At 39.3% G+C, this 23,024-nt stretch overlaps 1 protein-coding gene across 1 annotated transcript in view; it reads left to right on the top strand.

Annotated features, from left to right (window-relative positions):
- LOC124777987 (Down syndrome cell adhesion molecule-like protein Dscam2) overlaps positions 1–23,024 on the top strand; it is a 481,000-nt gene that overhangs the window by 443,524 nt on the left and 14,452 nt on the right. The window contains exon 30 of the mRNA XM_047253558.1: positions 14,432–14,572. The gene's annotated coding sequence lies outside the window, so the exon portion shown is untranslated. The remainder of the gene's footprint in view (positions 1–14,431; positions 14,573–23,024) is intronic.

Raw genomic sequence — 23,024 nt, 5'->3', positions numbered from 1 at the left:
AAAGGCAGTTCAAAAGGCAGAATTTCAGGAGAGAAAGAAAATAACTAAATGAAAGTGGACTCAAGAAGAAAGGGAACAACACTCTAAAAGGATGAAGGAAATTTGGAAACTGAAGAAATCTAATACAATGAAGAGTAGCCAAAGTTGATTCATCGTACCCTCCAAATGGGTTATTCGAAAGAAAGAAAAAAAAAAAAAAAAAAAAAAAAACAGTTACATTTGGAAGTTTGAGAAAGTTAGAAGAGGAAATGTGTGTGAATTTATCCTACTTCCAAGCTACTGTAAGGCAGATTTGTAATGCTCATCAAGCCCACATGAGTCATTGAATTCATAATAGTGTTGACAAATTCTGTATCTGTGTAATGGAGTTTAATGTATAAATATACTGCACTTAGGAATGAAATATAAAAACTAATATTTCTTTAAAATATCATTTGTTAAAATAGAATAGCTTTTATTAATATTAGTCAAATAGTGTCTTGTGAAATCATGTGTATTAGAAGGGTGTCATCATGAGGAAAAGTTAGGAAAGTTCTGACTTAGGGAAGTGGCAGCAATGGTTGGGAAGGAACACCTGGTGCACTCAATGGGTATGCCTGGGTACCTCATTTGACATGCTGGAAAAGCTGTTCTGGCAGCCAACGAGAGAACAGGTTGCAACCAACAGCAGACGGTGGTGTGCATTGAGTCAAGTGATGCCCTTTGCCTGAGCTCAGAAATCATGCTTGGATCATTCCAGCAACTGGTCTTGCTCACAAAATTTTGACACAGCTTACAATCTCAGTATTATCCTCAGAACTGATAACGGTCCTCTGGATCTCAGTTGACGGTGAAGGTTCTGTGGTGAATTAGACTGTGACTTCTTAGAGTCCCCCTAAATTAATAAGGTGTGCTCAACATGTTAGAGGCTACTATACAGGTAGCTGTATTGCATGTGAGGTGCACATGAGGTTTTGTAGATTAGGCAACTCTCCTTCAGTCCAAATAACGATAACTGCAGGAGACCCAGAAGTATCTGTGTAAAATCCAAAGAACTGCCCCCATAGGTTAGAGTATTGAAATCCTAATGGTTTACCTAACACTGAATCAGTAAGGATTTTGGGGAACATTTAAGGATGTATCAAAAGGATAGGCTAATTGTAAATGCAAGTAAAGTATTTGTTGCAAGAAAATTGAATCCATGGATGCAGACACTGAAGCTCCATGCGAGATTCTCTGGACAAGAATCAGTTTCAGGGGTGTGCATGAACTTACACTATCTGATCAAAAGTATTCAGATGTAATGTGGAACTGACTGCTCAGTGTGATTAGAGGTTGACCTGGCATTATAAAAAGTAGTGGGGAGTATTGTCTTGTCAGTAGAGAAACAGTTACAGTGGAATGGTTCACTCAGAAGAGTTCAGTGACTTCAAACATGGATTAGTCATTGGGTGTCACCTCAGTAACATATCCGACAGGGACATTTCAACTATTCTAAAGCTGCCCATGTCAGTTGTTGGTGTGTGATTGTGAAACAGAAATGCTAAGAAACAACCAAAGCCAAACCAAGACCAGGTAGACCTCACGTGCTGATGGACAGATACCTTTGTGCATTGCAAAGGGTGGCTGTAAAAATTGCATGAAATCAGCCAAAGGAATCGCTTGTGGCTTCCAGACTGTTACCAGCACCCCAGCTAGCACAATGACAATGTATAGGAACTTAAAAAGAACAGGGTACAATGGTTGAGTAACTCCTCACAAGCCACACATTTCCATAGTCAGTGATTAGCGATACTAATGTGGTGTAAAGAATGATGCCACATGATACTGCATGACTGGAAACTAGTGATATGGAGCGATTAATCATGCTATATGGTGTGTCAAGCTGATGGAAGGATTTGCATTGGTGAGTACCTGGAGCACATTGTCTGCCATCATGTGTCATGCTAACAGTGAAATAAGGAGGAGGTGGCGTTTTTTGGCATGGGCTGTTTTTCATAGTTAGGGTATGGTCCCCTTATTGTTCTTATAAGAACACTAACAAGGGACGAATCTGACATGTGGGTCACCAATATTGATCAAGTTTTGCAAGGATGTTTTATACTGAAAGTAAAGAAAGACAGGTTTTGGCATTTTGCTATAAGCTCCCTAGTTTATGAAAAAAATTAAGGTAAAGTTAACGACAGGAAATTGTATTTTCAATGCTATACATCAAAAGATCATCTGCAAACATTTTTATTAATACAGTATGGGTCCAAAGTTAACAGTGTGTGTGTTATTAACATTCTTGTGTTTCCATGCTGCAGCTTGGGTACCAGTCATTCTATGTGGCTGGCAGAGCAAGGTCAACTGTCAAGTGGCCAAAGCAGTCTGTTGTCCATCTAAACCATCAGTGTTGTTCATGAATATGGGAAATCCATATTGAGAGCTCTTTGGAAAGTGAACATAACTGAATCAAAATGTTTCATATCACTATTTATGTGTGCGTTTAAGTGAACTTTTGAAATGACAGAGAATCAACAACCTTTTTACAACTTTGCCAGCAGAATGTGAAGTTCAGAATATTGAAGATGTTCCAGATATTGGTGAAAATGTGAATGAAGAAAACAAACAAAAACTTGCTGACAGCATACACATTTTCTCAAATTTGTTTCTAGACAATAGCTTTGCGCTATCATGTGTGAGCGCATTGGTTTCTGAAAGATCTCATTTAATTGGCAATGAATTGTATCAATGGTTTAGGATTATGCACCAGTGAATGACTTTGTAGAAGTTGAATAGGTTGCCTATGAAACTGAATCTGACACTTTTCCAGATTTTGTCAAAAGTACTGAAATTGACAACAATTCAAGTGCATAAATGTCATACATAACATGCAAAATTAGGACAAGAAGATGAAGATTCAGCAAATGAATCACAATCAAACAGATGAAGGCATAGGAGCAAGTACAGTGTAATCCCAATTATTTGTGTGTGGATTATTCAGATTGCAGATTATTCGTGCATCTAAAAGAAAGAAAGTACATGTGTCACACACACACACACACACACACACACTCACAGTCCAGTGGCATGGGTTGCTGGCCACTAATGGCAGCAGCGGACATTGAGCCAGACAGATTGTAGAGGATGGTGCACCTAGCTGTGCTTGAGTGCACACAGACTTTGGACATCAACACTGCTGTTATAACCCATCCAGCAGACATCATTCCAAATACACATTTGAAAATATCTTGATTATTCATGTTTTTTGATTACACAGTGCAACAAATTTGAACTTAATGTCTTGCCATGATTTGAAAGTATGTTTATTTACTGAAGTACATTCACTGATTGCAAAAATGAAATCAGAAATTTTCCGTCATGTACCAATCTCTCAGGAGAAGACGCACCACATATAGCACTTCTGAGAAACTTGGAAATGACTCAGTAACAATATAGGAGGAATCTGAAGAGGTTGAAAAATAAGTGTCCAATGAAGCATACAAAGCATGCATGATCACTGGTAATGCTGCTGGCATCCAGAATAGGGTCAACCAAGATGAAGCATGTAAGAGGGTTATCCTTTTTGGGGGGAGGCAGCTTAAGGAAGCAGCCAGGGGTGCTGGCCTATGGCAGCACCAGGGCACAAAACCATGTGCTAGACAAGGGAAGTACACTTGATGGAGTGAGGATGGCATGCAACAGTGGTGCGGTGCCGAGCGGTTCTAGGCACTTCAGTCTTGAACCGCGCGACCACTACGGTCGCAGGTTCGAATCCTGCCTCAGGCATGGATGTGTGTGGCGTCCTTAGGTTAGTTAGGTTTATGTAGTTCTAAGTTCTAAAGGACTGATGACCTCAGATGTTTAATCCCATAGTGCTCAGAGCCATTTGAACCATTTGAACATATCGCAGCAGCTTGGTAGGTATGGATGACAGGTAAACAAATGACTGAATGCAGGTGACATGGGTGATATGACTGACACAGTAGGAATGGACATGGCCATTATATCATGAAAAACTCTTGATTGCTCAAACTGAGTGTATGGGGCAGCATTGCCTGGGGGATGAAAACAGCACACAGGTTGGGTGGAGTAGATGCTCACATGCTGCACTGCCTGATGCAGGGTCAAGACGCCAGGATTCTGCTTGATTACCACTTGCTTGAGCTATAGCCTGCTGAAGTGTCCAAAATGGTGCCTTAGACTGGGCAGGAGTGGGGGGGGGAGGGGGGGGGGGGAGTGCAGCGGAACATAACCTGGGGATGGGAAGGCAGCTTGTGGGGGGTTCCACGTGCACAGTTGTGAAAGTGATGTTTGATGTACTAGCAGTGAAACTCTGTACTGTACTGCAGTATAGAGGTTTGCACGTGACACCTGATTTCTTATATGATGAGGAATACTGGTTGTGGGGAAACACACTTCACAACAGATGGTGATGACCACTGTGGAAAGCCAATACAATGTGAAAATGCACAATAATGGGCTCACCACTGTGGGTACTCCAATATTACACCATAGTTGGAATACTAGAGACACAATATTCAATAATAAACACTTTATTAACTGAGCCTTTTTACATGAAAATCACATCGGATACAAAATGACACACAACATGGTTGAACAAGTGCACACTGAGTGTGAGGCAAAGAAATCCTCGCAGACCTATTGGTCGACTCATACTGAATCAACTGCGGCCACATTTTCATTTTCTGCAAGCACACCTGTGACTGCTTCAAATAACATTGCAAGATCACTCAGTGACTCAGCATTATATGGTCTTAATTCTTCTAGAATCACATTTTTTGATTCTTCTAGACTGTCATCTTTTTCCCGATTAGTCATAATCGCTTCATCAACCACAACATTTTCTTTAACTGGCTCGACTGTACTACCATACTACCACCATTGGTTTTTTTACTGACCTTAGCCTCTGTATTGTGTCACTTATTTTGTTGTTATTTGGTAACTGATTTGTGTCAGTATGCATACATATCATAGACTAATTCCACCTCCGCGAGTGGCGTGGACCAAAAAGGGAACACTAGGAGGCCACCACCGCAGATGGAGGCGGCCAGAGCGGGCGCGGACGGAATAGGGAACGTCCAGAGTGGCAGGGGAACGCCACTCATGGGTGGGGACCGAGAAGGCAACACCAGGAGGCCACGACCGCAGTTGGAGGTGGCCAGAGTGGGCACGGATGGAATAGGGAACACCTAGAGCGGCAGGATAGCGCGGTTCGCGGGTGCGGACCGACCCACGCGGACCAACTAGGGAACGGGAAACAGAACACCAGGCACCGGGGAGGCATAAATATGCGACCCGGTCCAGCAAGCAGCCAGTCTCAGGTCACACCTGATGAAGACGTCAAGTAATGATGTCGAAATATCATGTTTGGAAGACGCTGATATCCGGCAGAAAACCCGATTTCCACGAGTTGTCATCAAATCGCCGGGAAAGTCTAAGAAATTACACGAGTACAAACGTCTCAACAATTAGATCAACAGGAAATGCAAAATGGCTAAGCGATTATGGCTAGAGGACAAATGTAAGGATTTAGAGGCATATATCACTAGGGTTAAGGTAGATACTGCCTACAGGAAAATTAAAGAGACCTTTGGGGAAAAGAGAACCACACATCTTGCTGTAAGCAAGGATACTGGCTGATAATTATTGACATCTGTGGTGTCCCCCTTTTTGTAGAGAGGCCTAAAAATGGCATATTTTAACCTGTCTCCATATCGCACCAACACACTGTTCATTAGCCATCTTGTTAATGTTTTCTCTCCAACTGGCATGTCACAACATCTGTTTAATTCTAGCAACTTTTCAGACAACCAACTAACAACCCATCTAGCTGTCTATCATACGAGGTCTCTTAAGAATTCTGGAATATTCATAAGTTTGCGCCAATGGTGTGTCGGAGTGATATGTTGTTGGCATCCCTGCACACACCTGCGTTTACCGTATTTACTCGAGTCTAAGCCGCACTCGAATCTAAGCCGCACCTGAAAAATGAGACTTGAAATCAAGGAAAAAAAATTTCCCGAATCTAAGTCGCACCTGAAATTTGAGACTCGAAATTCAAGGGGAGAGAAAAGTTTTAGGCAGCATCTCCAAATCGAAACAAAGTTGGTCCACTGTAATATGAGACAATTTAGGTCGAATGAATGACGATACAGCTACAGTAGTTTGGTTCGAGTCATAAGCTTAGCAGTTAAGCTTTACCAGGTAGCCATTGCTATGCGTCAGGCGCTCCGTCCGTATTTATACGGGTACCCTTCCTTTTTCACGTGCTTCGTCTGGTTTGAATTGATTGCTTATTTTTCTTTGATCTGATAAGCGCAGTTTTCTTTGTTATAGGTGTTTACGTCACTCTACGCTGAAAATGCATTACTGTACTGTGTCATGCATTGTTTGTCGTACTCTGATACTGCGTATTTACGGCCTGTCGCCGATCACGGCATGGCTTGCTTTTGAGCGCGCTACCGCCGCTTACAAATAAAAAAAAAAGAAAAAGAGAGAGAGAGGAATCGTCTCATTAGCGAAACAATGGCAGGAGACTGCTACTTGTTGTTACTTGCACTACTGCTTTCTTTGATAATGACTAACAAGAACCAAATAATAGACTGCGTATGATAGAAGATGTTCCGAACGAGAGTTTAGCAAAAATTTTTCTCCGTTTGAAAATCTTTGCAGGCGCCTCTTTAGTACATTACATTCTGCACAGAAATTGGAGTCATCTTAGATTTAAAAATCTAGTCAATTGCTTCGCTTCATTTCTGACTGTATCACTGTTTAGCATAAGAATAATACGAATATACACATGACATGATATGTATATTCTTCCGCGTTTGCTGTTGTCTCACTCTAGTTTTGTGGTTTATTATGCAGACAGGATTTAAATGAGATAGTAGCAAACACGAAACAATACATGGCAAAATGTTTATATTCGTATTATTCTTATGGTGACGAGAATACTGCATGTGATTCACAATTTATAAAAGTTCGTATTAGCAACCATCTCTTCTCACAGATAGGAAAAAATTCAGAACGTAGAGTTGGCCATATTGACAAACATCCTAAACGTTCTTGCCAGTCGGGTTTTCGTAGTACATTGAAATGCTACTACATTCGAAGATGAACAATACGGAATTAGTATTTACTTCGTTGGATAATGTATGAAAATGCAGTGGTCGAAACTCGGCACGGAGAAAAAAAAGCTTGTTTTCCACCTTTTTTTTTTTAAATTTATTTACTGACACAAAGGTTTTGGCGCCAGTATTTATCTTTGTGCCTACAAACAGCACCCTACAAAGCATGCCTGTGTAGTGCTACATATATTCGACGGCAGAACAAAGTTGTGGTGGCACCCACTGACATTTTTAAGAACTTCCGCTTGCTTTGCACTCGATTCTAAGCCGCAGGCGGTTTTTTGGATTACAAAAACCGGAAAAAAAGTGCGGCTTAGATTCGAGTAAATACGGTAATGTGTAACTGCCAGAGGTTTCATTGTTGTCTGTTAGTTATTGTTCAATGCTGTATTGAGTAGAGTGTTGTGTCACATAGTTTGTGAATTTTGAGATGGCATAGTTAGAGGAGCAACACACCTCCATTACGTTTTGCATGAAAATCAAGAAAACCTTTACAGAGACACACAAAATGATGGAGGAAGTGTACAGTAATGAGTTTTTAAGCCATACTGAGTATTACAAATGGTTATTATGTTTGAAAATTGCCAGACAGAAGTTAAAGATGACCCTCATTCTGGATGCCCTTCAACATCTACCAACTCCTGCCAGTAATATCAAAGAAATTGTGTATCTAATCGAAGACTGACTGACTGATAGATTGCAAAAGAATATAACATTTCAGTTTGATCATGTCATGAAATCCTGACACAGTATCTTGTAATTCATCGTGTTGCTGCCAAGTTTGTCCCACGGCTCGAGTCAAGACCAGAATGACCTTCGCCTTGCAATCTGTGAAGAGCTTTTGGATCACAAAAATGAGAATGAGATGTTCCTTAAGAGAATCATAACAGGTGATGAGATGTGGGTCTGTGGTTATGATGCTGAGACCAAGGTTCAATCTTCACAATGGGTTGGGAAAGGTTCTCCAAGATCAAAAATGGCCTACCAGGTCAGATCAAATATCAAAACCATGCTGATAGTTTTCTTTGACTTTGAAGGATTAGTTAATAGTGAATGTTACTTGATGGTACTATTGGGATGTGTTGTGACACATGCAAGAAAATGTGAGAAGGAAGCAGCATGAAATGTGGAGAGACAATTCATGGGTCTCATGTCATGATAACTCAGCTGCACATTCATCCCTGCTGGTGCGTGACAATTGCACAAAAAACATCAGTGTGCTGCCTCAACCTCCGTACTCTCAAGACATGGCCCCTGCAGACTCTTTTTTATTTCCGAAGTTGAAAACCCCTTTGAATGGATGAAGATTTGCAATTATAGATGAGATAAAAGAAAATTCACGGACAGCCCTTCCCATGATCCAGCAAGAGGTATACCAAGTCTGCTTCCAGAAATGGAAATTATGTTGGGAGTGATGTGTCAGTTGTGGGGGAGAGAATAAATAAAAGGTAAGCATAGAAAAATTTTGTGGACAAAATTCCAGAATTTGTTGAACAGACCTCATATACTCAAGTGTCAGTTCATTCTTGACCTCTTCTTGAACTACTGATGAACAATATTTCTCTACAAACGATTTTTCAGACTCACTATACATCATTCTGTCCAAATTCATGGAATCTGCGCAGTTGGCTACTCTTTCTTCTTGCCATTGGTTGTAGCCTTCATCCTCATTGGGATCTGTTGCACTTGTTCTCCTACCATATCCATTAATATAGTGTTCTTTGCTACCATACTGAGGTTTCTGGCTTCTCTCTGTAAAATACCCTTTATGAGGTTTGCACGTTACTATTATTAGTTGTTACTGTGTTAACCATCGTCATTAATTCCAGCTTGACCTATGTGATTTGTGTCTCACTTCTTTCACTATTTTCAGTTATCTTTTTTGCTATATTTTTTGCTTCATTCTATGCTGAGATTAGTTGTATGCTGAGCTAGCTATAACTTTTGGTGCAAACCATCGCAACTGCTTTAATGTGCAGGAGGTCTTGTTCGTACATCTGACTCCATTCCTCACATATTTTGATCCACTCATTCCATTTACTGAAGTTACTGAGTTTCTACTTGTCTCATTTCAACCATGTTTTTCTCATCTCTTTGTGAAGTTGTCTAGTGTTCTCAACTATCTTTCAACGCATTTACTGTTTTCATCCATTTTTGTTACTACTGGAGCCCTTGGTCTCCAGTAATTGTCTGTGTAGGTATGTGTTCTACCTTATTGTCTTTCAACTATTAGACAAGACTGTTGAACATGTTCTGACTTTTCTGTGGTTCCCGAATCTGCCTCTACCTTTTTCATTCCCGCTCCCTGCTTATATGAATTCTAGCTCTGTTCACTACCTGTCTCAGCTTGTTCCTCCGTGACTTTTACTACTTTACCCTCGTTACCATTATTCTCACCTTCTGACATGGTTAGTTAGTTTTTTCACAGCACACTTGCAAGGTGCACTTATACTCAACAATGCCTACAACAGCAGTGTCATATGCAACCCATTACACTAGTAAATCTTATTCTTTTGTGGCACTCACTCATGTTTCTGCGTGAGAATGTAGCTTGCTGCACTGCTGTCATTGACATGTTGTGATGTGATGTCTCATACTATTGTAATCCATCTTCTTTTCTGCTTGATGATGGTGTTTACTTTTCAACACATATGACACTTCTCCAACTCCTGTCAGGAACCGCTGTTGTTTGTGTGCTTGGTGTGTACCCTATTGTTGGCTTACACAGTTCAGTCCAGTTCATTTTCAAGCTTATTAAATCTGAAAATTGTGCCATGGTATGGTATGCCACTTGTAAAGCTCTCACCCCTTTAATCTTAAGATCTCTGACTGCGTTCCTAATGTTTGGCAACAGAACTATGGGGATAGGCTTACTTCAGCAATGATCTTACTAAAAACTTAAATGCAGCCTAACTGTACATAGTATAATTGAAATCATTTACTACAAAAAGATCATGAAGGATGGCTAGGTTCCTCTGAAATAAAAGATGACATCTTAGTTATTAAGTTATATGTTTTCAAACAATTAAGACACTTCTGACTATTTTGCAGTCATTCATTTTGATAGTAACAGACATATTTTAAAGTTCATGCACTCCAAAAAAGCCGCAAATGAGTCAACAATCCTATTCCAATGAAATAATTCCCTCAATGCACTACTAAACACTAAAATCCAACTTCATGTATTCTTATTCACAGCTCATCACTATATGTTCACTTGACCAAATCTACTTACTATTTCTCTTGCTACTGACTCGCATTGTCATAGTGACATGACAATGCACTATCCGCTAGAAAAGGTAGGAGACAGCAGAAAGTTTTAGAAGCTAATGCTTGCCAGAGTGTGCCTGCTGCTAGGTAGTCCACTTGCAAGGATGTCAATTACAGTAGCCTTACAATATCAATCATGTAGGGATCACAAGAACAAAATTAGACTAATTACTGTGTGCACAGTGGTGTCTAAGCAATCATTTTTCCTGCACAACATGAATGAATGTAACGATAAATATCTGGAATAATGGGAAGTACATTTTGCCATGCACATCACAATGCTTTGCAGAGTGTAGATGTAGAAATTCGCCTGCTTATACCATACGATGAAAATATATATCATCTGATGTAAAATTTGACAGTTGAGCAGAGGGAGTTACTTGAGTCAAACCATCTGACTGATTTCCATATAAGTATTCCGGAGGAAGTAACTAGCAGAGACAGTGAATGCCCTTTAAAGACGTCACTAATAATCGTAAATCTGTTAACCGTCTTATGAACTAAAACCACATTAAGTAATATGATCTGGACATTAAAAACAAACTGTTTCTGTCTTTTTAGCATAGTGTCCTGAGATGATAATTGGATATGAAACTTTCTGGAGATTACAACTGTGTGCCAGACCAGGAGTAAAACCTGGTAAATTTTCCTTATACAGACAAGTGCTTTAGCAGCTGAACTATCAAATCATGACTCACAACCTGCCATTACAGCTTTACTTCTAACAGTACCTCTTCGCCTACCTTCCTCCTTCTCAGAAGTTCCTCTGCATACCTTGCAGGGGTAGCACTTCTGGAAGAAAGTACACACATCAAAAAAAGTTTTGCATCACCTCGGTTCCGAAAGTTCCAGAACCTGTACAGAAAATTGGAATACAGATCAACATAAACATCATTTCTGCCCTTTTTGTTGCTCATGAGAACCACACATTGCATATTGTATCACTATCCAATGACACCTTCAGAGGTGGTGGTCCAGATTGCTGTACACACTGGTACCTCTAATACACTGTAGCACGTCCTATGGCATTGATGCATGCCTGTATTTGTCATGGCATGCTATCCACAAGTTCATCAAGGCACTGATGCATGCCTGTATTCATCGTGGCATGCTATTCACAAGTTCATCAAGGCACTGTTGGTCCAGATTGACCCATTCCTCAACGACGAATCAGCACAGATCCCTCAGACTGGTTGGTAGGTAACGTCATCCATAAACAGCCCTTTTCAATCTATCCCAGGTGTGTTCGATAGGGTTCATGTCCGGAGAACATGCTTGCCACTCTAGTCGAGCAATGTTGTTATCTTGAAGAAAGTCATTCACAAGATGTGCATGATGTGGGCACAAACTGTCATCCAGGAATATGAATGCCTTGCCAATATGCTGCCGATATAGTTGCACTATAAGTTGGAGGATGGCATTCATGTATTGTACAGCCATTACGGTGCCTTCCATGGCAACCAGCAACATACTTCAGCCCCACATAATGCCACACCAAAACATCAGAGAACAGTGTGTCTGAGTCGTTCAGCCTGACCGAGTTGCCTCCAAACCTGTCTCCGATGATTGCCTGGTTGAAGGTGTATGCGACACTTATCAGTGAAGAGAACATGATGCCAATCCTGAGTGGTCCATTTGCTATGTTGTTGGGCACGTTTGTACTGTGATACATGGTGTTTTGATTGCAAAGATAGACCTTGCCATGGATGTCGGGAGTGGTTGCACATCATGCAGCCTATTGCACACAGTTTGAGTCGTAACACGACGTCCTGTGGCTGCATTAAAAGCATTATTCTACATGGTGGCATTGCTGTCAGGGTTCCTGTGAGCCATAATCTGTAGGTAGCAGTCATCCACTGCAATAATAGCCCTTGGGCAGCCTGAGCAATGCATGTCATTAACACTTCCTGTCTCTCTATATCTCCTCCATGTCCAAACAACATCGCTGTGGTTCACTCCGAGATGCCTGGACACTTCCCTTGTTGAGGGCCCTTCCTGGCGTGAAGTAACAGTGTGGATGTGATCAAACTGTGGTATTGACTATCTAGGCATGGCTGAACTACAGACAAGACGAGTCATGCACCTCCTTCCTGGTGGAATGACTGGAACTGACTGGCTGTTGGACGCCCTCCATCTAATAGGCACTGCTCATGCATAGTTGTTTACATCTTTGGGTGGGTTTAGTGACATCTCTGAACAGTCAAAGGGACTGTGTCTGTGATAATATCCACAGTCAACATCTATCTTCAGGAGTTCTGGGAACTAGCATGATGCAAAACTTTTTTTGATGTGTGTATATTGCAGGAGAAAGTGGCTTAGCCACAGCCAATGGTTTGTATCCAGAATGAATTTTCACTCTACATTGGTGTTTCAGGAAGTTTCAAAGCAGTGTACATTTGCTGCAGAGTGAAAATTCATTCTGTAATAACTGAATAGTTAGGCATAGGGTAGGCAAAAGATGTGTAATGCTTACAATCAGTCTTTGTGGAGTATCCAATTTCTGAATCTTTGGCAAACTATACAATTTTTGGTATGAGAAATCTGTTCTCAGTTATTTTTATGAATTATGAATGTCTCATAAAGAACTGCCATTAGCAGTGGAGTGAAATTCTTTGAGAATGCCAGCCACTGTTACTTGTTTTGCTGAAACTTCAGAAGACTATTAAATGACTTACCTCTCTGGTCATGCTAGTATGCAGAGGTGGCACACGCATGCGCGTAGTATACTTGGTACTTTCCACTCTTCATTTCAAACCAACTTGATCTTTTTCTCTACATTTATACGCAGCTCATGTGGTGTTCCTTGCATCTTAAACATTCCATATTTGGCCATGTGGTTCATGGTCATATGCCTTCTGACTTGAAAATAGTTTATTTCTCTCCCAGTACTTTAGCACATCATGAAGCATTCTTTTAATAGGTATTATCTATCTTATACCTGTTTTAACCTAAATACAGGTGCTCTTCTATCAGTTTTTGTGCCACAAATTTCCTCAATCTGTTCTATAACATTAAATTACAGATATTTAATCTATAAGATAAAAAGTGTTATACCTATGTAACACACACACTTCTTCCAGATGCATTTCTTAAACTGGAATGGTGCTGCATTGCTTCTGATCACTAAATATGTCATTATCTTGCCAGATATTATGAATGAGTGTGCATGCATTGATATCAAGGCTCAAAGAATATTTCAATCAGGTGCAGAAAAATTACTCATATTCATTGTATTTATTTTATTTTCATTTACTTCATGTCAGCTCAGATTTCCTTTGTTAATACTTCACAGATTAAAGCATACTGTCATTTGAATCTTTATAGGCCAACAGCATAACATATCAAAGTAGGCTTTGAATTCCAATAATATTCTATTCTCATTTTTTTGTTATGCCATTTGGAAGCTCAGTTGTTCTTATGACTACGCTGTCACAGATCTTAGTGTTGAACACAAGATATAAGTGTTTCTTATTTTCATTTTTCATTTGTAAGTATTTTGTTTGCTAGATATCTTTTACATTTCTATTTTGTGTGGAAACTATTGCCTTAACCTTCAGTCTTTCCTTTCTGTAGGGTCGAAAATTTTCTTCTGTTTCATTCAGCTCCTCCTGCGCCTTTGCTTAATATCAAGCAATTACATGAAATATGAAATTAGTATAGAATGACTGTGTGCCCAGAGACCATTACACTGGTATAATTACCAAACTAGACACAGTTAAGCAGTGCTACAGAATTTCTTGCTTTAAAGTAGAAAAGCCAGTTTAGAATACAAAATATTATGTATAATTTTTTTTAATGTGATGTACTACCAAAAATATTGAAGAAAGAATTACTGATGACAAAAAAACTCTTACATTCTGTTTGATTATGAGCATGTGCTGTGATGTACTAAAAAGGTATTGTGCAGTTAAGTGTAGGAGATTAATTTTACTCCCTTAAGATTAATGTCAGGAAACAGCATTTTAAAATACTTCAGATTGTATAAATTTGTACCTCATATCATATTTCTGATGCAGACAGTTATTAGAATTACTTTTGTTAACCAACAGTGTAGAGTCATATTCTGCTGAGGATGACGGCAGCTCCTCTGTGTACCATCTGCAGCCTCCCTCCAGATTCTCTGACAGTCGAGAGTTGAGCGAGGCTGAGTGTGATCTTGACATCAGCCAACTTGACAGGCTGCTTGCTAGGTATGTATGAAATATCTATGGAGCACATCCAAATAGATGCCATGTTTTACTGAAGAAATTTTGATGAAAATAATCCAAAATTTTGTTAATACTAACTTTAGTTCACTTATAACCATGCTAGCATAGGCATTCTTTCACTTGATAAGCAAATCATCATTAACATTCCAGGGAAAAACAAAAACAAAACCATTACATGTTACATTACTTACATGGGACAAGAAAATGTAGTGTGGTGTATCAGGTTTAGGTTCCAAAGAAGTTAGTACAGCATTGCTTTAAAGTGATCAAAACAGCTTCATCATGGCAGTGTTGGAGTGGAGGAGTACCATCAAAAGATACAGTAGACTGATGATTATGAATATGTTGACATTTGTAGAACAAATGATGATTGGATGACAGTATGTTTCTTCAGTTGAACTCTCTCAGCTGTCAATCATTGACTTAACAGAGCCTTTTCTGGCCCAATAACTACTTGCAAGGTTTTTAGGAATAACATTGGATGATGATGATGAAACAGCACATTATTTCAATGAGACAGTTGTCTGCCATCGTGAAATGCTGTACCTGAAGATTATAGACACCACCTAGACAGCCAGTCAGGCAATAAATAGGAAGAGCAGACAAGTACCGATAACATGGAGTGAGAAATTGAATTCAAATGCACACTGTGTCCAATGTATAATGCAACCAATTAACGGCATTATTCTCATCACATCCGCTCTAAATTCCACAGTCAACACTTGAGCAATTTACCAAGCAGTTTAAAGAGACATTCAATAGAATGCTTCATTAATGGCTTTTCAGACTTCTAAACCAGACGAGGAAAATTAGAGTTCACTTCATATCAGCACTGATATTTTCTTAGTCTGTCAAAATTATTAAAGACTAGCATTATATTGTCATTTGTGTGTACATTCCAAACAGTATCTATGATTCCATGCTCAGTTATAAACAGCACAAAAAATTGCATCACCATCATGACCTGCATAGCTTGGAACCAGCCCTCTTTCCCAATACTCTTTTGACCACAGAAAATCATTGCATACAGACACGTGTGTAGTTTTGAGTACAGTTCAATAATGCATGATGTGTGTCTATTGAAGCTTCTGTACACTGTTCAGTCTGTTAACACAACACTAATGATCATTTCAAGTTTAGACTGAGTACCCATGGTTACAAAGTGTCGGCATGGGAAGTTTCCCATCAAATTGCTGTACACCATTGTGATGTTATTTGAAGTTGCATCACTGCTGTGAGACATAACAACATGGAAGATCAGCCTTGCCAAGAACTCAGGGTGATGACTGCTACTTGGAAAGTATGTATGTATGTACCTCAAGGGAATGCTACAGAACTGTGCACTTCTTGTTAGAGCCAACTGCAAGGACTGTGATGAGCCAGAAAGTTCAAAACCATCACAACACAGTTGATTTGGCCTCTAGGTATTTAGTACAGACAACAGTACATATCTCCAACACTGCAATGCATTAAGTTGGTTTGTGAGTGAACATCTGGAATGGAAAGTGGATCAGTGCAAGATCTGTCTGACAGATATATCATGGTCATTGTAGAGAGGTTCAGTGAGAGCTAGGTACTGATGCAAATCTCAAATATCCATTTCCACAGATTCAGCAGGGAGGTGGACCAGTCACATTGCAGAATGCAATCATTTACATATGTCACAATCATTTATATATGTCAGACAACACTCGTTGCTATGCAGTATCAGGACAGGATCATTCTGACCTATTGTCCAGCAAAACTGTCAACATTTTGGTGATGGATTCATATTGTAAGTTAATGGTGCATGAACACACCACTCCCATTTCTTGAACACCTTCCTCCAAGAGGAGTGTATCAAAGAAATGGAGTTACCTACAATGATGGTTGAAAGAACCCAGCTGAGTAAGACTGGGACCAGTTCAGGCTTGCAGTGTGCCATTGCAGGAACCCTCCTCACGCTCTAGATGACCTCATGAGAGCTGCTGTCATGGAATGGGACAGGCTTCAGTGTTAACATCTCAACTACATTGTGGATTACCTACTGGTGAGGGTCCAAGTACATTAAAATGCACGGAGTATAGCTACACAATATCGAATGTTACCCAGCAGTTGGTTTTGATTGCAAAGATGTGCACTTTCAAACAGACTGATTTTACTGTGGTTATTATTTTGTTCTTATTTCACAGTCAGGGGTGAATACTGAATTGTTTCAGGAGAGGGGGGGGGGCACATTAGGATTAGAAGAGTGAACATGTCCTAATAGCCTTTGTGATTTTAAATGTCTCCCAGTAAAAAATTTACCTACAGTAAATTCCCACCAAAAAAGTCCAGCTTAATTTTCCTGTAGGACAAATAGCTTGTGCATAATGAGTGAGATAATTTGAAAATCTTCTGTGTGGTATTTGAAGGTGTTTTGAGTTGCATTAAACACATACATAAGGGCAGCTGCATCACACTGTATATTACTTATTAGAAATTAATTTCATTAACAGTCATCATCATGCAAGACATAGATATTAGAGATACGACGTGCTATCCAAAATTTTCCGGACTGGTGCTGCCATCTGTTGAAAACTTTACCTTTGGACTAATGGTCACCATCACCCTCAAAGTAGTTCTCATCCGCACGTGCACACCAGTCCCAGCACTTCTGCCACTGGTTAAATGTTTTCTGGAAGTCCTGTTCTTTGAGGGTGTTTATCACTTCCAGCACTGTTTCTTGAATCCTCTCTAGTGTGTCGAACAGACAACCTTTCAACTTTAGTTTCAGCTTTGGGAATAGTGTGAAGTTGCAAGGTGCCAAATCTGGCGAGGACGATAGGTGGGGCACAATCGCCATGTTGTTTTTTGCCAAAAAGGTCCTGGTGAGCAAGGACGTGTGACAGGGCACGTTGTCATGATGCACCAGCCAGTACCCTTGATGCCAAAGTTCAGGGCATCGTTGCCACACGTTTTCAAGGAACTGTCACAAAACAACACAGTAGTATGCAGAATTCACTGTTTGGTTGGGTGGGATGAATCTTTTTGTACACAATTCCCTTGGTATCAAAGAAAACGATAATCATGCTCTTTACTTTGCTCTTCAACTGTCTCACTTTTCCGGATCTTGGAGAGCCCGGGCTCTTCCACTGGAACAATTGTTGCTTTTTCTCTGGGTCATAACTATAAATCCAGCTCTCATCACCAGTGATAACCAGTGACAAGAAGGTTGGATCATCAGATGTGGTCTGATGAAGGTCTGTGCACACTTCAATATGCTGTGCATTCTGATTGGCAGTCAAGATCCTTGGCACAAATTTTGCGGTGACATGATGCATGCCAAATTTATCAGTCAACATTCATTGGCATGTCCCATAACCAATACTCACTTCATCCGCAAGGTCTTGAATGGTTCGATGTCAATCCGCACGAACCAGCTGTTGAAGCTCGACAACAGGCCTTCCAGTGTGAGCATCATCTTCAGCGTCTCTACTGAACTGAGCATGCCATTCAAACACACATGTAAGGCTCATGCTCTGTCACCCAAACACTTGTTGAATCATTGCAGGGGTCTCTGTAGCACTTTTCCTGAGATTCGCACAGAATTTGATACACATGCACTGTTCTGTTCATGGATCCATCGTAAAATCACCATACACCAAACAGAGTATTACGGAAATCACTGTGAACATGCAACATGTCCTCCCAGCTGAATGCTACTCTGCACACTGACTCATCAGATATGCAGCTCTCACCACCTAGTGGTGCAAAGATCTACTACTCCTGAAACTTCCTGGCAGATTAAAACTGTGTGCCGGACCGAGACTCTAACTCAGGACCTTTGCCTTCCGCAGGCAAGTGCTCTACCAACTGAGCTACCCAAGCACGACTCACACCCTGTCCTCACAGCATTACTTCTGCCAGTACCTCGTCTCCTACTTTCCAAGCTTTACAGAAGCTCTCCTGTGAACTTTGTAGAACAAGCACTCTTACTTTCCAGATGGCAGCACCAGTCCCGAAAATTTTGGATTCACCTCATATGTACTTTTATTATAGTGGTAATTTTATAACGGTCATTATTACTTATGGTCCAATGAAAGTTTCCTCTTGTGTTTACTACAGAAGATAGCCAACAGTTCCTCAGCATTCATCATTGATGTGCAATATCTTGATGGATATGCATCAATGCCAGTACATGAAAATGATCATCTGCCATCTTACTCAAAAGTTATGTCTTTAGATGGCATAAGTTTGAGAAAGATCTTTCCACAGTGGCGGTTATTACTTGTTACAGAAAATGTGCACAACAACTGTCACATTTTTTATAGGTCTCTGCTGCAGACTTTTTAACATTTTCATCCATTTGCTACAAATTTATGTGGTTCAGCATTTTGCAAAACATGCTCTACATCTTATCACCAAAGTTTTGCAACAACAATTTTCATATACACCTGATTCTTTGTAGCTAAGGCGTAGGGAGTCTTAGCGATATTTGATTTAGCAAATGTTCGAGAGAAGGTACGAACACTGACAGAGGGTAATATTCTACAGATTATGTCTGAAAATGGGGTCAGTTTGTATGATCAAAACATAGTTGTACATTGCTATACAAACAGAGTGCCATTTGTAAGCATCTGTGAAAGTTCTCCATTGATTAGTAACAGCATCTATTTGTTTATATATTCAATTAGCTTTCACTGACTTCTTCATTTGAGTATCAGTTGTATTGTTTTGATGAGTAAGTATTGAAGCAGCTCAGCTCATGGTGTGCACTGTCCTCTCTGCTACCCCGCTGCACAAAGTCAGGTGTAATATGTTTAATGTCTTTGCATATGTGTAGCATCACAGCTCTGACACGAATGTATAGATTTTTTATTTACTTGAAGGCTAAATTAATCAGAATTGCTTTGGCATATGTTTGACGAAAGTTTGTTTAGCCATTTAAAGGTAATCTGCTATATACAGCAAAGGATTTGCCAGCAGCGTATTTGGTATGTAATTTCATGTCATACTAAAATACAGACCTGAAAAATAACTACAAAAAATTCCTTGAGAACATGCATTTGTCTTTCATGGTTCACCCATATTCACCACTTTTGTGATGTCTTTCAGATCTGCTGCATCAGGTGCAATGGAAACACAAAAATGGTTATTGTGGGTGAATGGTAAAAGATAAGCATAAGCTCTCATAGACTTTTGTGTAGATCTTTGTGAGATCTACAGTTCCATACTTTTCAGTTTGACATAGCTTTTATTGCCTGCATGATGTATTGTAAAAAAGTACATTATCAACAAACTTTTTGCTGTCTTGATTCACTATTAACAACTATTATCACCTCTGCTACTGATTTATTTTTTTAAGTAGACTATGATTGGCCTCAGGGTTCAAGTTATCTCCTTATCAGACTTCATCAAATTCAATTCAGTGGTTCAGATGTGAAAGTAGACTGACTGACAGACAATTTTACTTACACATTTATAATATTAGTACCTTATGCATCACTCATTGTGGCTTTTAACTAGAAGTGAAGTACCATATCTTGACTGAAATACTTCGGTTCTTGATAAAAACATCTCACAGGACATCAGGTACTATTTGCAAACAAGAGGGCTTTGGTGAAATGCCATGGGGAATAGAACAGCAAATGTACTGGCTGTAAGAAGTCTATGATGGAAAATCAAAACCTGAACCTTCAAATAAAGCTGCTTAAAGTAACTGGTGGGAATACTATTTCTTACTAACTAGGAAAAGAATCCAGAGAGATCAAATATTTACTGAAAATAGCTGAATATGTGAGCCTGAATACAGCCCAGTAAATACAAATTTTTCACACTCTACTAGCATAGCAAGTAAAACATGCCATAGCTCATTTATCTGCTACAAAATCATGAAACAACAAATAATATTCATGTTTCATTGTACTTTTACCATACATGCTGACAATAAAGAAACAAGAAGTAATGAAGGCATAACACAAGAAGTCGTACTCATGTTCCATTAATTCCAGGCTTTCTGCATTTTTTAAGCTGACAATTACGTGCTGCCTGAGAGTAAAAATTGTGATTACACCAAGAGAGATTCTCTCTCTCTCTCTCTCTCTCTCTCTCTCTCTCTCTCTCTCTCTCTCTCTCTGTTTTGGACTGTTGGACTGCCTTCGTTGGGAGGGGGGGCATGTGCCCTGCCCTGCCCCCCCCCCCTTCCCCTCCCCCCGTGAATCCACCCTTGTTCACGGTAATGCAATTTTTAGTGTCATAAGGCATATTTTTCATTCACTGTTTCCCTTCAGTTTAAGCTCATACACATTCACAGATATGCAGGTTTGTAAAACTTTTAGGAAGCAGTTTAGTAAAAGATTATACAGTGTTTTTGTTTATCAGGAAATCTTGTGAGTGCCATGGCTGGGCTACATATTCAGAAGTATGTCTTGAACAAATAAAATTAAAACTAAGTTTGGACTATATTAAAAGCATTATGCTACAGTGATTTATATTTGTCTTTAACCTTGTATGTCCTCTCATTGTCAGTTACAGTTTATCTTATTGTTTATTCTTACTATAGCTGACATATTTTGATCACTTAGAATTGCCTTCAGATCTAAGTACTCTGACATAAGGTTCTAAATAGACAAAATGCATTGCTTATGCAACTACTTAGATCTGAAGATGATTCTGCATGATCAAAACCAGTCATAAATTAAAAACGTGCAACTGGGGTTGAACAATAAATGAAAATTACCTTAAATTGTCTATTCATGTACACACAGCTTCTATCCATGCTTCCAAATCCAGCTGCTTCCATGAACTTTCAGTAGTTTTTAACGTAGTATGTACTCTCGTTATCAGTTGCAGTTGAGCTGATTGTTTATTCACTAACACATGGGCTCTATCCATGCCTCCAAACTCAGTTGATTTCATGGCTTTTCACTAGAGAGACCTTGCTGAGGTAGATGCTAAATATTGCACCTCATCCACAACATTTTTTTTAAATAGTTGTTTTTACATGAACCTGTAGAATGTGTTAATCCAAGACTGAACTTCTAAATAACAACAAATGCCTTTTGGGAGGATGATACAGATTTTTGGAGAACATTCTCTCACAATCAGGTAAACAACTTTATAAGACAAAAGTAGAGTTGTTTGCCTGAAGGTAGAAGCATATCCTCCCAAAACCTCTGTTTTAAAGTGACCAGTAACAAATTTGCCTACTTTATTTCTTCATTGGTAGTCCTTGGTGTCAGTGTACTGCATTGTTATATGTTATACTGGCTGAAAAACGGGATTGGAAGTTCAACACTGACTACTGTAAATGATGTAGCTGACAGTTGCACAGTTGCGTTTCACAGTTCTTTACTTTCACTGTTCAAAACCCACCTGTATTACACAGTTATACGGCCAGTGCACTACTGGTTAATGATAAGCCTCATTAATAGCTTGCATGCAAACATAAGCATACTGCTACAATAGTTTGCTCTTGGACATCTATGATCAGTAAATGTCTAACCACACAGTTCAGAGTTCTTGCAGAATAATAAGGTATGTGTGAAACTCTTTCTCAAATAAATTGAGCAGGCACTGTCATTGTTTTAATACATGGCATATTTGTGTTACACTAATAACATTGTTAAGTTAATGCATTACTGTTACCTTAACTGATACAGACTTCCCGTCTGAAAATTAGCCGTGGACTGACTGTCTCAGGACCAAAAATCAGGCCTTTATATATCCTCAGAATACTAGGTCTGAAACTAGACATTGTTTGATGCTTAATTTACAGAAATTACAATTAAAACATAAATCATTCAATTAACTGAAAACATTGAAAAATTCCTCTTTTTTAACAGTTTGTCTGTCTCAAAGATTAGGTCAAATTTTTTGTTTAAATAATGTAATTAACAGATACAATTATACAAACAATAGTTTTGACAAACCTGTTAATTATTTTGGAATTAATTAAGGGTTGGCTTTGCTAATATGTTATCTAATGGAGCCAAATAAATACTTTAAGAATCCTAGTAGTTCTTCTTCCAAATTTTTATAATTAATACACAATTTATATTTGTTTATAAGTCCACAAAAGAATCTAAGTCACGAAACAATTACTGTTTTAACATATAACAAAAGATATTAACTAAGAATAGTCAAAATAAATTATGAAATTAATTACATACACAAAACTAAGCACAAAATTAGATCTGGGGCTATATTTCTTAAGACCGAGGGCCAACCTTTCTCTTTTTGTCTTAGATATAACGTTCTTTTTTCCCCAGTGGCAAGAATTGGTACTTTGGCCACTAGTACAACCCTCAGTAAGTGACGAATGTAAAGTGAATATATACGCTCTGAATTTAAATTTGTTTGCTCCATATTTTTGCCTGTATTACTTACTCAAATAATGAATTATTGAAGCATGCTTTGAGGATAACTGCTAAGCTTCAGTTTCTCACTGCCAGTCCGCTGCTTTCCTAACAGC

The sequence above is a fragment of the Schistocerca piceifrons genome, chromosome 1, assembly GCF_021461385.2.
Source record: "Schistocerca piceifrons isolate TAMUIC-IGC-003096 chromosome 1, iqSchPice1.1, whole genome shotgun sequence".
In the NCBI taxonomy this organism is placed as follows: Eukaryota; Metazoa; Arthropoda; class Insecta; order Orthoptera; family Acrididae; genus Schistocerca; species Schistocerca piceifrons.
This window is presented reverse-complemented; position numbering and strand designations above follow the sequence as displayed.